The sequence below is a fragment of the Pleurodeles waltl genome, chromosome 5 (genome assembly GCF_031143425.1).
Source record: "Pleurodeles waltl isolate 20211129_DDA chromosome 5, aPleWal1.hap1.20221129, whole genome shotgun sequence".
Lineage (NCBI taxonomy): Eukaryota > Metazoa > Chordata > Amphibia > Caudata > Salamandridae > Pleurodeles > Pleurodeles waltl.
In genome coordinates this window covers 111,763,505-111,780,455 of record NC_090444.1, presented here as the reverse complement: position 1 = coordinate 111,780,455, position 16,951 = coordinate 111,763,505, and positions in this window count along the sequence as shown.

Below are 16,951 nucleotides of genomic sequence, written 5' to 3'. Positions count from 1 at the left end.
AGGGGCACTTTCCTTAAATTAGGCCCCTACTGTTTCTGTGTTGATGGTCTTGGTCAGAATCATTCTGTTTATTGTTTACATTTATTTTATGTTTACATTTATTGTTTTCTATGTGTAAGGGATTCTTGTATTTTTTTACATAATTTCTATTTAAAAAAATGTTTTACGAAAATATTGGTATACATTCTAAAATATGCTGTGCTTAATAAGCAATCAAAATAGATTCAATTTTTATAACTAACTTGAAAAAATGTGACATGTTTGTGCAGCTACAGCTGCTAGTTCTCCAAATGGCTTTTAAGTTTTTTTCCTTGCCACACCTTAAAATTATCTGCATAAAATGTCAATATGGGGAGCTACTTTTGAAATAAACTTCCAGACTCTCCTACAGTTCCAATGACCTCAGGCAGGTTTCTAGGCTCCACGTCACTCTCCAACTAGGGCTCTCATAGGCCCAGAGCATTTTCACTCCCAAATTGCAGATAGTTCCTCCAAACAGGATAGAACCCTTCTACATCTATTTGTGTCCCCTGAAGCAGCGGGCAGGCGTCCTGTCACCTGACCCTTGACCCAAACCCCTACGTGTAAGGTGAGAGCAGAAGGTCTCCAGGTTTCCATCTTCAGCAAGTCAGTCAAGATATTTTTCCTTCAGGTGTTTTTCCAGGTCCAGGGATGTTCACATGAGTGGTGGTGAGGTCCTATTACAGACCCACTCTTGGCAGAATTACCACCAAACCCCAACCCTCTGTTTTAAAACTTTCGCTTTCACCTTAGTGTGATTCTTCCCAGCGTGCTTCATTCTACATGGCAGACGTCCGGGTCCCCTCTCAGGACTTCTGAGTCAACATCCTTATATACCCACAAGTAAATAAATGAGCGTGTGGCTCATTGATCTATTAAGAGCAAATAGAATTTAAAATAGGCAAAGATTTGAGAGACCAGTGGAATGATGACAGGGGTAAGCGATCGGGGTGGGTGGATGACAGGACGGAAAAATAATTTAGTGTAGAATTGAATGATGGAGAGAAGGGTTGAAGGTGGGAAGAAAGCGGGAAGAGGGAATGAAGAATGCAAGAGTTAGAGAGGGGTATTAAGCTTCGAGAAGTATCTCACAAGCCCTAATAAAATACAGGAAATTGGGTTGAGTCAGACAAATGACAACCGTGATGTTGGTGAAATGTTTACAGTTTAGACACCGTACAATAGTGCCCACCAAGGAGGATTAGGCACTCAACTGTTGCAGCACACACTGAGAGTGCTGCTTCTCCCATCACTCGTGCAGCACACACTGAGAGTGCTGCTTCTCCCATCACTCGTGCAGCACACACTGAGAGTGCTGCTTCTCCCATCACTCGTGCAGCACATACCGAGATTGTTGCTTCTCCCATCACTGGTACAGCACACACTGAGAGTGTTGCTTCTCCCATCAATTGGGAGCACATACTGAAAGTGTTGCTTCTCCCATCGCTGGTGCAGCACATACTGAGAGTGTTGCTTCTCCCATCACTGGTGCAGCACTGGTGCAGCACATACAGAGATTGTTGCTTCTCCCATCACTGGTGCAGCACATACTGAGAGTGTTGCTTCTCCCATCACTGGTGCAGCACATACCGAAAATGTTGCTTCTCCTATCACTGGTGCAGCAGATACTGAGAGTGTTGCTCCTCTCATCCCTGGTGCAGCACATATTGAGAGTGTTTCTTCTCCCATCACTAATGCAGCACATACTGAGAGTGTTGCTTCTCCCATCGCTGGTGGAGCACATACTGAGTGTTGCTTCTCCCATCATTGGTCCAGCACACACTGAGAGTGTTGCTTCCCCCATCACTGGTGCAGCACATACCGAGAGTGTTGCTTCTCCCATCACTGGTGCAGCAGATACTGAGAGTGTTGCTTCTCCCATCACTGGTGCAGCACATACCGAGAGTGTTGCTCCTCTCATTGCTGGTGCAGCAGATACTGAGAGTAATGCTTCTCCCATCACTGGTGCAGCACATACTGAGAGTGTTGCTTCTCCCATCACTGGTACAGCACATACTGAGAGTGTTGCTTCTCCCATCGCTGGTGCAGCACATACTGAGAGTGCTGCTTCTCCCATCACTGGTGCAGCACTGGTGCAGCACATACTGAGAGTGTTGCCTTTCCCATCGCTGGTGCAGCACCGGTGCAGCAAATACTGAGAGTTTTGCTTCTCCTATCACTGGTGCAGCAGATACTGAGACTTTTGCTTCTCCTATCACTGTTGCAGAACATACTGAGAGTTTTGCTTCTCCTATCACTGGTGCAGCACATACTGAGAGTGTTGCTTGTCCCATCATTTCAAGAGTGTGCATTGTGATAACAACTTTAGTCACCAACACTAAAGTCCACGTGTAGGCCAAAATTTACCAGACTAGCTAGATTACTAATATGCCATCTAAAACAAGACACATTTGAGGACAGTTTAGTTACTACCTGATAGGAGGTCACCACCAAAGTCAGTGCAATTTTATAAAAAATAGTTCAGTTTTTGGATTAATGAATTCATAATCGGGCTGTCATTCTAGTAGGAGGTTGAGCCTGTTGCAGATAAAATCAACTTTTACATATCAGGTCTCTTAGCAAAGTGTAGTGATCACTGGGTGGGTGCACTCATCATAAACGTAAAGTTTACAAATTAAATGTGTCTTATATCATAGTTAATTAAGTACCCCAAGGATGCAACGTAGAGGTGCCCAGGCAGGGTGGTAGTTTTTTGAACAGAAGGAACACACTCCCTTTGCACCTCCGTAACCTCTCAGTTTTATAAAAATAGAAACTTTATTCCTGCTGATCGCCTCCCTGTATTTTGCTGCCTTTAGGTCTCTGTAGCGCCAAGAAGCTTTTGCCATCCCAGCCGTTCTAACTTATTTGACTATATTGAGTTCTAGTGCTAGGTGAATTAGGCAGTGGGACTTTACAGTGGTATGTTACCCTACACACAACCCTTCATTTTGAATTCACCGGGCACCCCGTACAGCCTTCAGACACATCCTCCCTTTCTTCTCCATATGTTTTTAGGTCCAGCCTGCGAAAGCACGCGATCAGGGCCGGCTGTAGGGCGGTGCGACCGGTGCGGCTGCACTGGGCTCTGCCCTTGAAGAGGGCACTAATCTTGGGGGCGGGGGCTGTGTTGAGCAATAACTTTGGATTTTAAAACACCTGCTGCCCTGTTCCTTGTGCGTCCAGCTTTCAGGCAGCAAAAAAAATGTCAAGATCACTCTTGTGATTAATGTTCTTCCTAGAAAGAGAGTCTAGTGCCAGTTTGGACTCGCCATAAAGTAGCACAGAGGGTCAAATGCCAGCTGCAAAAAAGAGATCTGTATTTTATGTGGATAGCTGAGCGGAATAGTAAAACTAGCCTTTACCAGTGTGTTAAAACAAATGAAATGTCTGCGAGGGAGGGGCTATGGCGAAATGAGGGGTACTTGTGGCTAGTAGTAGTGAGGGAATCTGAGGAGAAGGTCATGGGGGGGGGCCAAAAAAGATTGTGGCACCGGGTGCCACCAGCACTACAGCCGGCCCTGCATGCGCTCTACCATACATTCTCGCTTTCAAGACTCTTGTGTTCAATAGTGGGCTTGGAACCCCCTCATAGCTTACCATTAGTTGTCATAATTGGAGCTCTTCTTTGCTGCCCTCCCATTGGGCGTTGCTTGCCATGCATCGATTCTTTTTTTCCTTCTGTAGCGCACGAAACAAGCACGGATTAATTAGGTTTAATTTGTGCTCCTCCACAGGCTATCTGCTGCTAGCTCTGTGATTTAGCTGCTATTGGCGCTAAAACGCGGTCAACACTGGTGGCGTACTGGCTCTTTAAAAAAAAATTATTCCCACACCCTCCCTGTTTCTTCTCCTCTGTGCCTGTTTCTTCTCCCACTGCCCACTGTTTGAATTGTGCAACCACTGGCGGGGGGTCGAGGGCAGACGAGGCAACATGCCATTGATGCACAATACTGCTCGGGTGGTTCTCGTTGGCAGAAGAGTCCTCACGAACAGCAGTCTTCTAGCCACCTCAGCCTCTGATGCTGCTCATTAAACCTCTTAGGGGCAGATTTAAGGAACGTGCTGCTGCATCCAGTGAGGCCCCACTTTCCTTGCGCCAATTAGCGCCCCCCTACCGCCACCATGGGTGCATCATATTTAAAATACAGCCCACCATGGAGCAGGGTAGGTGGCAAAAGCATCAACATTTTTGACGCTATTGATGTACTGTTCAGGATTAGCGTCAACATTTCGGAGCTATTCCTGAACAGTACATAGGGGCCCATTGTAACCAACAGTGCACCCCCTTTTGACGCCTGCTCTGAGCAGACGTTAAAAGTAGCCGCAAAAAAATTACGCAGTGGAATCTCTTACATTCCACTGCATCATTTTTGCGGTCCCCCTAATGGGGGAATTCCCCCCTTGCATACATTATGCCTGGTGCAGGCATAATTTGGCGCAAGGGGTTACAAAGTGGTGCATTGCATGCGTTGTGCCACTTTGTAAATATGGCGCCGGGAAAAGGCCACCTTAGCGCTTCCTGAGAATCAAAGAAATGTGCTAAGGTGGCTCTAGAGTGGCGCAAGGGGCTCTTAAATCTGCCCCTTAATCTTTTGAATCCCTAGCTCACCACTTTCTATTTCTCTCTCTCAGTCTCTTCCTTCTCTTTTCCCACCTCCAACTCTCTCTCTCTGTCTCTCTCTCTACCCATTGTCATCACAAGGATTTTTAAAGTCCTGGGCAAGACATATTCTGGCTTTTTTGTGTGATCCCATGCCAGAAAGCGTAATATATCATTCAAAATTATGAGGACTTGAATTAGCAAAAACTGGCAATAAAGTTGTTCCAAACAGAAAGCCACAAAATATGTCTTACCAAAGGCTCCAAAAATCCTCAGGAAGACACTGGCTTGGGAGGTTGAGTCTGAAGGTGAAACAACACAGACCCCTGGAGGCTAAATCCTTTGAGCACCCACATTTGGATCACCAGGGCACATGTAACTTTGCCTTAAAAGTTGTAAATATCTGCGCATTTATATCTCTCAAGGGCTAGTTACTTCCTGGACCTGCAGCTGTTGCTTACATTTTAGATGCACCCGTTTGAACATTAGATAAAAAAACAACTCTAAATAAAAAGGCCACGAAATGATTTCAGGACACTGCTACCGAACTCCACACTAGGTCAGGGAGCATAGATTCAGTGGAAAGTAGCTGTGTTGTGAAGGCTCACGCGGCCACAGAACATGCGACACTGACAAAGTGCCTTTTCCTGGAAGGAGAAGTTCCTGAATCAAATCACTTTGACGCACATGAAGTTTGATGAAGAAGCCACCTGCCCTCCCTGAGAAGTGCCCAGGGCCTTGTTTCTGTGCTGTTTCCGCGTTGAACATGGTTTCTGATGTTCCTCTGATGTTCGCCTTGGCAGGCTGCCTCCATGACATTATTCATCTGCTGGTCTGTGCGATCAAGCATCACATATTTCACTGCTTTTAGTATTATTCCAAAACATTCTGCTTTGCTTATGTTGATCTTGGTTTTACATTACGCCTTTTGTGATTGTTAAAGGAGCAAACATGCTTCAACTTTTCCTTAAATGTAATTGCATTTAAATTGCTGTTTTTATTTGTAATTCCATATGTGTGAAAATGAACAGCGCATTTGATTAAACCCAAATGTTGGGCAATGAAAAGCTAAAAACGTTCTTCGAACATCTGGGTAATATTTGTCCATCTTTAAAATTAGGTTCATGGTGTTTCTGGAAACCTTTAAGTGTTTGTGAAATTATATGTCCACCACTATTTGTCAAGGAGATGAACGGAGCAATTACAGTTACATCATTTGGTGAGACTGAAGTTGTTGAGAGGTAGCAAAAGTTGATTCGCGTTGGGAGAGACTGTACAAGACACTTTAGCATCTGCACTATCAAGTCTATGCCTGGGCTATGGATTGCCCTTATCTTGAGTTTATGTCTCATCAAATGCAAGCCATCATAGCCCCCCTCTTTCAGAAATAACCTTATCAATCAATCAATGAAAGAAATTTGTGGAGCGCGCTACTCACCCGTGAGGGTCTCAAGGCGCGGGGGGACGATCACTGTTCAAATAGCTATGTCTTGAGGTTTATTCTGAAGAGCAGGAGGTCTTGGGTCTTGCGGAGGTTGATGCGGCGGGAGTTCCAGGCCTTAGGGGCGAGATAGGAGAAGGATCTTCCCCCTGTGGTGGTGTGTTGGATGCGTGGGACTGTGGCGAGTGCGAGGTTGGTTGATCGGAGGTGGCGGGTGGGGGTGTGGAAGTTTATTCTATCGTTGAGGAAGGATGGGCCGGTGTTGTGGAGGGATTTGTGTGGGTGGATGAGGATTTTGAAGGTGATCCTTTTGTCTATGGGGATCCAGTGAAGGGATTTGAGGTGTGGTGAGATGTGTTCATGGCGGGGAAGGGTCCATGATGAGGCGTGCGGCTGTGTTCTGGATTCTCTGGAGTTTGCGTTTGAGTTTGAGTGAGGTGCCGGCGTATAGGGCGTTGCCGTAGTCTAACCTGCTACTGATAAGTGCGTGACTGACGGTTTTTCTGGTCTCTGTGGGAATCCATTTGAAGGTTTTTTTAAGCATGGCAGTGTGTTGAAACAGGAGGAGGTGACTGCGTTGATTTGCTGGGTCATAGAGAAGGAGGGGTCGAGAATGATGCCAAAGTTGCATGCGTGGGGTGCTGGGGTAGGTGCAGGGCCTAGGGCGGATGGCACCAGGAGGTGTCCCATATGGATTTGTGGGGGCCGAAAATGATGATCTCGGTTTTGTTGGAGTTGAGCTTGAGGTGGTTAGCTGTCATCCAGGAGGCGGTGTCGAGGAGTGCAGTGTGGAGGTTGCTTTTGGCGGTAGTAGGGTTGCAGGAGAGGGAGAAGATGAGTTGGGTGTCATCTGTATAGGAAAGGATGATGATGCCGTGTGGTTGGAGGATGTTGGCTAACGGGATCATATAGATGTTGAAAAGTGTGGGGCTGAGGGATGATCCTTGGGGGACTCCGCAGATGATTTTGGTGGCGGTGGATTGGAAGGGTGGGAGGCGGACTTTTTGGGTTCTGTTGGTGAGGAAGGAGGAGATCCAGTCTAGGGCTTTGTGACAAATCCCATAGCTGTGGAGGCGCGTACGGAGTGTTTGGTGGCAGACAGTGTCAAAGGCTGCGGAGAGGTCCAGGAGAATGAGTGCGACGGTCTCGCCCCTGTCGACTTTGGTTCTGATGTCGTCAGTGCATGCGATGAGGGCGGTTTCCGTGCTATGGTTTTTACAGAGCCCGGATTGGGAGGGGTCGAGTGTGTGGTTTTCCTCGAGGAAGTGGGATACGCGGGTGTTCACTAGTTTTTCAGTGACCTTGGCAGGGAAGGTGAGAGATGGGGCGGTAGTTGAAGAGGTCGTCTGGGTCAGCTTTGTTTTTTTTCGCAGTGCAGTGACTTCTGCGTACTTCCAGGGGTCCGGGAAGGTGGTGGTGTTGAATGAGCTGTTGATTATGTCTCGAAGTATGGGGGCGATTGTTGGGCTGGCCTTGTTGTAGATCCGATGGGGACAGGGGTCGGAGGGTGATCCAGAGTGGATGGAATTCATTGTTTTTTTCCATTTCTTCCTCGGTGGTAGGGGCCCAGGTGGTAAGTAGACTGGGGGGGGGTGTGAGGGGGGTCAGTGTTGGTCGGGTGGGGTGTGTGGTTGGCGGGTGTGTGTGGTGTGAAGCTGTTGTGTATGTCCAGGATTTTGCGGTGGAAGTGGTTGGAGAGGGCGTTGCAGAGGGTCTGTGTGTGTGGAGGGTCTAGGTTGCTGGCTTTGGGTTTGGAGAGCTCTTTGATGATGGTTCTTTGCTGTTTTGGGAGTTGTTTTCTATGCGTTCCTTGTAGTGTGCTCTTTTGGTGGTGTGTATGAGTTGGTGATGGTTGCGAGTGGAAGTTTTGAGGGTGGAGAGATTTGTAGTGGAGGGTTCTTGTCGCCAGGCTTTCTCTGCTTTGCGGCACTTGTGCTTGGAGTCTTGGAGTTCGGCAGTGAACCATGGGGCGTTCTTGATGTTGCGGGTGGTAATGATTTTTCTGACCTACAAAGATTTCTACAATCTTTGTTGCAGGAAATGAGTCTCTGGTTTACACAATAGCAGAGATTTCAAGTATCATTGTAAGTGAGACACACATTTGGGATGATATTTTCCTCACAACAGCCTAAACCTGACACAAGGCGCAGTGGCTAGAATCTGAACTTTGAATGTGCCTCATGTTTGACCTCATCTTTCTGCAAAGTAACTCTTTCGAGGTGTAGAGGCTTAAGGAAGTCCATGGCCCTACGAGGGAGGCCTCCTACAGACCCATTCAGTTGTTAAGAGAAATTAATTTGGACTCATCAATGTGCTGCTCCAGGCCTTTTGTAAACTACAAACCAACTTTGAAGACTTTTCAGTGTTTATTCATCTTACATTAATTGAATGTTTCTATTATTTCCCTAAAGATGTTTCTCTTGTCATAATTATGCCAATATTTTTGTGACATCATGTTAGATCTGTCAGCCTTAGGGTTGTCTTCCCCCAAACCTTTTGCCTTCCTCCTCCATTTTTTAGCTTATCTCCTTTTTGTTGGCCTTAGGACACGGTTCACACTCCTTAAAACATGGTGAAATCAATTTCCAAGACAAGACAAACTGAATTGAAAGACCATGATATTGCTTGGATATGGACTGTAAATCAGTCAATTATTGTATAGGACTTGGTCAAGAGGAGGGTTAGAACCCCTTCCTGGATCTTTTGTTTCAGACTTTTGGGATATAATATTGTGTTCTAGGGGGTTGTATACAGTGTTGTTTGTGATGGGACAAACATTGGACATACATTTGTTGTATCTGTTGTATATTTTGAACTTTATGAGTCCTATGGATTAGTAATATATTGGATTCTAACATCCACTTCTCCTTCGAGAAATCCACAACACACAATCACCTACAACGGATTCCCCACCGCAGATGGAACAAGGTCACCGAAGATCAGCTGATTACCACCGTCTCCCGGAACCCACCTACGGACACAGCCAACACCGACACAGCAGCCCACAACCTCAAGCAATGGATCGACGACTGTGCCAATACTCTTGCCCCGATCAAGAAACCCTCTAACAGACGCACCAACAGAACGGCCTTCTGGTTCACCGCCGACCTCCAAGAATCCAAGCAAATATGCTGAAGACTCGAGAAAAAGTGGCACCAAGAACAGACACCGGACAACCACCCAGCCTTCAAGCACGCCATCTGCAGATACCACCAACTCATCCGAACTGCCAAAAGAACCACCTTCAAAGAACGCATCGATAACAACGCACACAGCTACAAGGAGCTCTTCAACATTGTGAAGGATCTCTCCAACCCTGGCTCCAACATCGACATACCGCCATCACAAGACCTCTGTGACTCCCTAGCCACCTTCTTCTACCGCAAGATCACAGACATCAATGACAGTTTCAATATCCAGACCCCCCATCAATCACTAACACCACAGACTCACCGCCCACCAGCCTCCTGCTCTCCTGGACCCACATCAACGATGACGACACCATCAAAATCATGAACACAATCCACTCCGGCTCACTATTTAACCCCTGCCCTCACCACATCCTCAACAAAGCAAGTTCCGTCATCGCACCCCAACTCTGGAAGATTATCAACAGTTCCTTTGAGACCGCCACCTTCCTGGAGAGCTGGAAACACATTGAGATCAATGCCCTCCTCAAGAAACCCAAAGCAGACCCAAAGGACCTCAAGAACTTCCAGCCCATCTCCCTGCTCCCCTTCCCGGCAAAAGTAATCGAGAAAATTGTCAACAAACAACTGACCCATTTCCTCGAGGAGAACAACACTCTGGACCTGTACCAATCTGGTTTCCGCAGCAACCACAGCACCAAAACCGCCCTCATCGCTGCCACCAACGATATCAGGACCATACTTGACAACGGCGAAACAGCAGCACTCATTCTCCTGGACCTCTCTGCCTTGTTCGACACTGTCTGCCACCACACCCTTTGCACACGCCTCAACGACGCAGGGATCCGCTACAGAGCCCTGGACTGGATCACCTCCTTCCTCACCAGCAGAACTCAGAGAGTCCACCTCCCTCCATTCCGCTCTAAAGCCACCAAAATCATCTGCAGCGCACCCTAGGGATCATCCCTCAGCCCGACCCTTTTCAACGTCTACATGGCACCGCTCGCAAACATCGTTCGATCTCACAACCTCAACATCGTCTCATATGCCCACCTGAGAGACCTGCACTGGCTCCCAGTCAACAAGAGAATCACGTTAAAACTCCTCAACCATGCTCACAAGGTACTGCAAAACATCGGACCAGAATACCTCAACAGATGGCTCTCCTTCTACACTCCGACCTGACAGCTTCGCTCCACTGACCTTGCCCTCGCCACCATCCCATGCATCCACAGAATGACCGCCGGTGGCAGATCATTCTCCCACCTCGCCGCCAAGACGTGGAACACTCTTCCCACCCACCTGCGACAAACACAGAACCTAGTTACCTTCAGGAAACACCTCAAGACTTGGCTGTTCAATCAGTAGCAGCCTCCCAGCCCCCCCCCCATGTGCGCCTTGAGACCCTCACGGACGAGTAGTGCAGTTTACAAATGCTTTGATTGATTGATTGATATAGAGTTGTCTTCTCCATTAATTGAAGATTGGATCTTTTTAACTAGTGTATTTTTTACACATACTATATCTAAATGATTCCTCTAGGAGCACCTGTTAGTTAGACTTTTATAAAGTTGGCATTTTCTTGTCACAGCCATTTGGTGCCTGTAGCCTGTATCCTGGGTCACATGACTAGGTGTAGCTGGCAGTTAGTCTTTATTTACTGCTCCCAGATAGTGAAACAAAGGGGAATAGGTGTTGGCACAATGAGCCATCTCTGACTTGAAAGGGAGTGGTAGAACTGTCACCTACCACACTTGGAATTAATAAAGCTTCTGCCTCAGAGCTCATGAAGGATTTCACATTACTCTTCTGTGCCCCCAAATTGGGACCAGTACATGGAGGGAAGACATTCCTAACACCTCTGGGGGTGGAAGCCTCTGCAATTGTCTCCTACTTCAAACCTGGCACCAAGCATAAAAATTGGACCCTCAGTTCCAACCTGAACAGTCGCATCTCCTTCCATCAACCATCCAGACACCTGCGCTCACCAACATACCACACATACACAGGACCAGATCAGGAGGACAAGTATTCTCTTACATCACTACCAAAGCATGGAACAACGTCCTCTCCACATCAGAGTCTCCCGCTCTCTTCTTGAATTCAGCAGGAAGCTGAAGACTTGGCTTTTCAATTACAATAGGTAGGTCTAGGAAAACACTCCTACTCAGCACCAGGATACCCTTGCAGGTCATAGGTCACTTTACAAAAAAACATAACATAACATAACTATTCAGTTAACTTTGGTAGATTCTGCCAGGAAGGACTGCCCAGCTGTGAAGTGTGCCCTGCTGACTTGCTTGCTGACCAAGGACTGCTTTGCTGGCCAAGGGCTGCTTTGCTGCCAAGGCCTGCTGTTGCAGCACCAGGACCCTTCTGCTGCTGTGGGCTGCCCTGCTAAATACAGCCTGCCTGTGGTGTGGTCCCAGAACTCCAAGAAATCTCCAAGGGTCAGTTGAGTCTTTCCCTCTTCCAAACCACAGGGACATAACAGGCTTCTTCAACATCAATGCATCTCCACACATCTCAACGCAGTGAGATGCAGACTGCCATCAACCTCAGCCCAGCACCACGCAGCTTGCCTTGATGCATCTCATCGCAAGTCCTTGCAAGGCCAGACAGCTTCTTTGATGCTGATAGTGGTCTAGTGTGAATCTTTTCTTCCCCCACTCTGACACATCGAAACACAAGTCTCTGTAAGCCCCACCAGTTTCTTCAACGATGACCCAGGTCTTCACAATGGAGCTTCTCGTTGATGGCCATTGACTCTGCCGCTGCATGATGTACCTCAATGCTGGACCTTTGATCAAAGCTCCTCATCAACTGCTCTTTAGCTTTAGCGCCACCCTGCACATCTCGACGCTTGGGCTTTGAATCTTGATGCCCAGACCCACAAGGTACTTTCTCAGCGGACTGAACTCAGTCTTGTACCTGGCCCATGCTCCATCGTGGTTGACCTGAACTTATGACTTGGACCTGGTCTACCAAAACCCGAAAACCATGATTGGCACCTTTTGCTTCTTAGCACTTCATTTTCACAAAACCGTTAAAATTGCATACATTTCGTTCTACTCATTGGAGTTTTTGCTTCTTAACACTTGATTGTCACAAAACCTTTAAAATTGCATGCCTTTGATTCTACTCATTGGAGTTTTTTGTCATTTTGATGTCAAATAATGTATTCAATTTTACTCTATTTTTCTAAATTGGTGTGTGAGTTCTCTTGTGTTGTGTTTTCACTTTATTACTGTTTGAAGTGCTGCATAAATACTTTAGATTTGCATCTAGGTTAAGCCTGACTGCTTTTGTGCCAAGCTACCAGAGGGTTCAGTGCAGGTAATTTGGGGTTTGCTTGTGTTTCACCCTGATGAGAATTGTAGCTGCTGCTTGAGCATGGTTTCACCCCCCTCAACCAGTAACCCAGTTTCCTACACATCACATCCTATGATGTCATCAAACATGCTACATAGTAGACCCTCCTAAGAATTCCCAAGACTTGAGAACTCTGTGATGGTTAGAACTGAGAGAGAATTCTAATGGATCCAAAATATGAAAAGGCAGTGCTGAATGCTAGACTGAGATTTTCTCAGAAAAAAAAAAAACAATAGGTGTAAGAGCCTATAGCACTCTTTATTGTATATGATAAAGGACAAATTCCACTGTGATTAAAGATAGCTAATAAGAGTTCCCGTTATTTTGTGTTTTGCTTTAGCACATATTCCCTACAGTTTTATTATTTTAAAGTTTTAAAGATGCACCAGAAAACATAGAGCAACAATACAAGTTATTGCATTAACACAGAAGGTTAGACATATTTACCTTATTTTCCGAAGTATCTAACATCGTTGCAGGACCTAAGAAGCGTATGGCACTCACTTTATCAATGAATGGATTTTCAATAACCCATTAAAAGCTATGGGTATTGGGAGTAATTGAGTGCTTCTAAGTAACTCCTCCTTATTGGTCATGAGTCCAGCCTAATAACCAAGAAGTCAGGGAGGGATATTACAGTGATAGTGCTACACCGTCTGTTATGATCAACTGGGCCATACCGTTGTCAAAATAAATTTGTTAGAGTTGAGTCGTGCAAGTCAAAAATTGAAAGCATCTGGAGATTAGTTCACCACCCAAAATGCAGCGTGTTTCTGTAGTCTCCTTCAGGTGTCCACCTGTGCTTGTGGTAATCTAATGAACCCATTTCCTGATGAGTTTCTTTTTTCACTGTGCACTACTCCACTTTGGCACATTCATTGTACCCTTGATATTGCCATGAAAAATCTCCAGAATGAGTCGCCCATGAGAAATACGTGTTGGCTGGCTTATTTCTGATATTTCATTTGATGAAAGGAATTTTCTTTTTGGATTCAAATAACTAATTATGTGAAATAAAGGTACTCATCACTGTTCACCTATAGTTTCTTTGGAATTGACTTTTTGTTATAAACATTAGTGTGGTACAGGCTCTTACACTTACTGAACTTTAAATGTTTGACTGTGGGGTCTCTCAACGCTTCCCCCATCCCCATTATTTCAAATGTTTACCTGTCTTGTTTTATTTTCATTGTATTCTCCATTAGTTTTGCTTTCTAGAATTATTGGGATGGTTCAGAGATTTTGCTCAAGCAGTACAGAAGGACTTGAACACATCCAATGCCAGAAATATGTGCCTGCACTACTGTTATTTGGATGTGGCAAATCTGTCTGAGGCTCATGCTAAAAAAAACATATGCCATCAATTTCAGGGGACAATGTCTTATATTGTCACATAATACAAGTTTCCTCTGAGTTATAGTTTTAACTTTTAATTGTGCTAGCCCACCGTCTGTTATGATCATTTGTCATGATCATTGGTCACTCCAAAGACCAGAACAAAGCTTCTTTCTTTCATCTAAAATTCTACAGGTGTAAATTTGCCCATTATGCATTGATGTACTCCCATTTGGTCTACTGCCATGGGCTGCAGATATGTCTGCCAGCAAAGCGAGTAATTTGCTCCAGCATTTTCAGAATTCATCCATCTACAATCTCAAAAGAAACTATGCCAAGATAATTTTATCACACAATGGAGATCTATGCACTAGCTACCAGTATCCGGGCACATCTAGTTTAAGATCTTATTGGTTTCTCATCAAGACTATTACTATAAAACCCTTTCTTTCTATATTAGTGGTTCCACCACTGCCTTTTGCCACAGACCAGGTTTGGCTCCTCCCCCAATACCATTGACCCCAGAGTTGATATATACAGATTCTGAAGGCCATGGTCCCTCTCTTATCAACTGTCTACTTTTATGCACTCGCATTGACTCCATCTTTATTGGCTGTTTTTACAAGACGGATGCTGAACTATTGCAGTCACATGCTTTACATCGGCAAGCACTCCCATTATTAGCTGGTGAACAATTGCAAAACCGTGTGATGAATATTACGTGAAAAATTTGGAAATTAAACAGAACACCACATTTGTGATATTCGCCCATGTGTTTTCAGCTGAAATAACAAGCAGTAGAAAGGTGAACTCGCCCAAGGAAAAAAGATACATTTGTAAAGTGGATGGTTGTATGTCAAAATATTGGTTGCAATGTTATTATTGCCTGATGGAAATATTGTGTCCTGCATATCTAATCGTGTACTATATAGCTATTGTGCCCTACAAGTCTACACCCATTGGATGTAGAATTTGTTTATTAATAATGCTAATAGAGTGCTGTTTTTGCAAGTTATATGTTGCATGCAATGTACATCAGAAGTTAGTTTGGTTACCGTAGTCTGGTACCATATCCATTCCAGAATTATGAACAATTACAGGCAGTTGTATGAGAAAGCTATTTGATAATTCTCACCATGCCTAGAGGACGCCTTGAAATTTGAACTTCAGTTTTACGTCAGTGTAACCGGGTATGCATTGTCTATCCGTTAACAAATACTAGAGTCCATATTTATGAAAAATTATGTAAAACTGCACTAATGCAGTTTTGCGTCATTTTTCTTAACGCTGGCTAACGCCATTACTTAGAGCCATCATTGCGCCATATCTAGGAAATGACGCAAGATGGCGCTAAGGAATGGTTAGCGTCTTAAAAAAAGATGCTAGCCGGTCAGGGATGGGGTTAGGAAAAATGGTGCTAGAGGGGCAGAAATTACAGTAGGCAGGTTAGCAGCAAAAAATATGCGGCTAATCATTCTAGCATCATTTTTTGACACCCAAGCAGCCAAAAAATTACTCCTGTCCAAGTGTAGTTAGGTGTCATTTCCACCACCCCAATGCCCACCACAGGGGACTAGTGTCCCCTGGGCAAGCCCTACAAGCCCAGTACCAGGCAGGGGGCCCCATGTAAGGGGCCCCCCAATGACACTTAAGAAATAAAATAATAATACTTACCTAAACTTACCTGGGTTGGGGTTCTCTCTCATGTAGTGTCCCTGTGGTGTGGGTGGTGGTGTTCCTGGGGTTTGGGGTGGGCATCTTTGTGCCCATTCCATGGTGTTTAGCCATGGAAATGGGCCTACCGGCACCTTAATGCCTGGTCTGACCCAGGTGTTAAATAATGGTGCTAAGCGGGCTTAGCACCATTATTTAACTCCACCTCCTACCTGTGCGTCGTTTTTGTGTCAGCACCATTTCTAAGATGGGAATGCCCATCTTGCATCTCATTGACACAAGGTGGTTTGGCGCTCCCTAGAAATGGTGCTAACTCCTATATTTTGGCACTAGGCGTGTCTAGAGTCAAAATATAAATATGGAGTTAAGTTTGCACCATCTTAGCGTAAAAAAAATGACACTGAAGCGGCACAAACAGACCATAAATATGGGCCTCGGTGTCTTTTTTGTAAGACTGTAATGATTCCAGTTGACCCCTTATCACACCACACATTTGTGAATTAGGAATTTGAGACTTTCTGCTCCACATTTTCCAAGTAACTAACTACAGGATTCGACTTAAATTTTATATGGAAAATTACCAACCGCACCATGGCCCAAAGTTTCAAATCAGACTGAGTTCATCCTTAGACACTAGGCTAGCAGACTCTATTTTAATTGTGTTAGATAATATATTTCTTTCAGCATCATTGTGAGTCAGCTCTCACTATCTGTTCTTATGTATTAATTCTTTATTTCCCTTATAGATGATGATTAACACATATATTTTTTCAGTGGTGCTGTTTCTCAGCAGTGTTCTGCTTTTAACGTTCCTATTCCATTTCTCGAGGTGTAGGAGTAAGGCATTAGTTAATGATAATACACTGTTTATGCAACACTTCTGAAGTATCTAAGCACCACACCTAATAGATGTTCCTATGATACAATTTAATATTAATCTTCAGCTAGCCACTCATGTCAGTAGCAATGCGTCACTCACTGAGCCATCCTGCAACGTGTTGGACTTGTTACTCAGTGTCTGTCATGTAGGAGGGGGCAAACTTGGAATGTCACAGACCTCGCAACTTCACTCATTTCTTTTTAAACACCTCCAGCTTGGTGAATGGAGAAGCGAACACGTTTTTTTAAAATGTTTGGAGCATACTCAGTTGTCACTTAGCTTTTTGCCATCAGTTTCAAGCTGTACACTGTCTCCTTCCTCCACTGATCTCATAAGGCACCCAGAAAGGGGGAAGAGAGACTAAGGCCCATATTTATACTTTTTTAGCACCGTATTTGCGCCGCTTTTTGATGCAAAAGCAGAGCAAACGTCCAAAATACAGGCTCATATTTATACTTTTTTTAGCGCCGCATTTG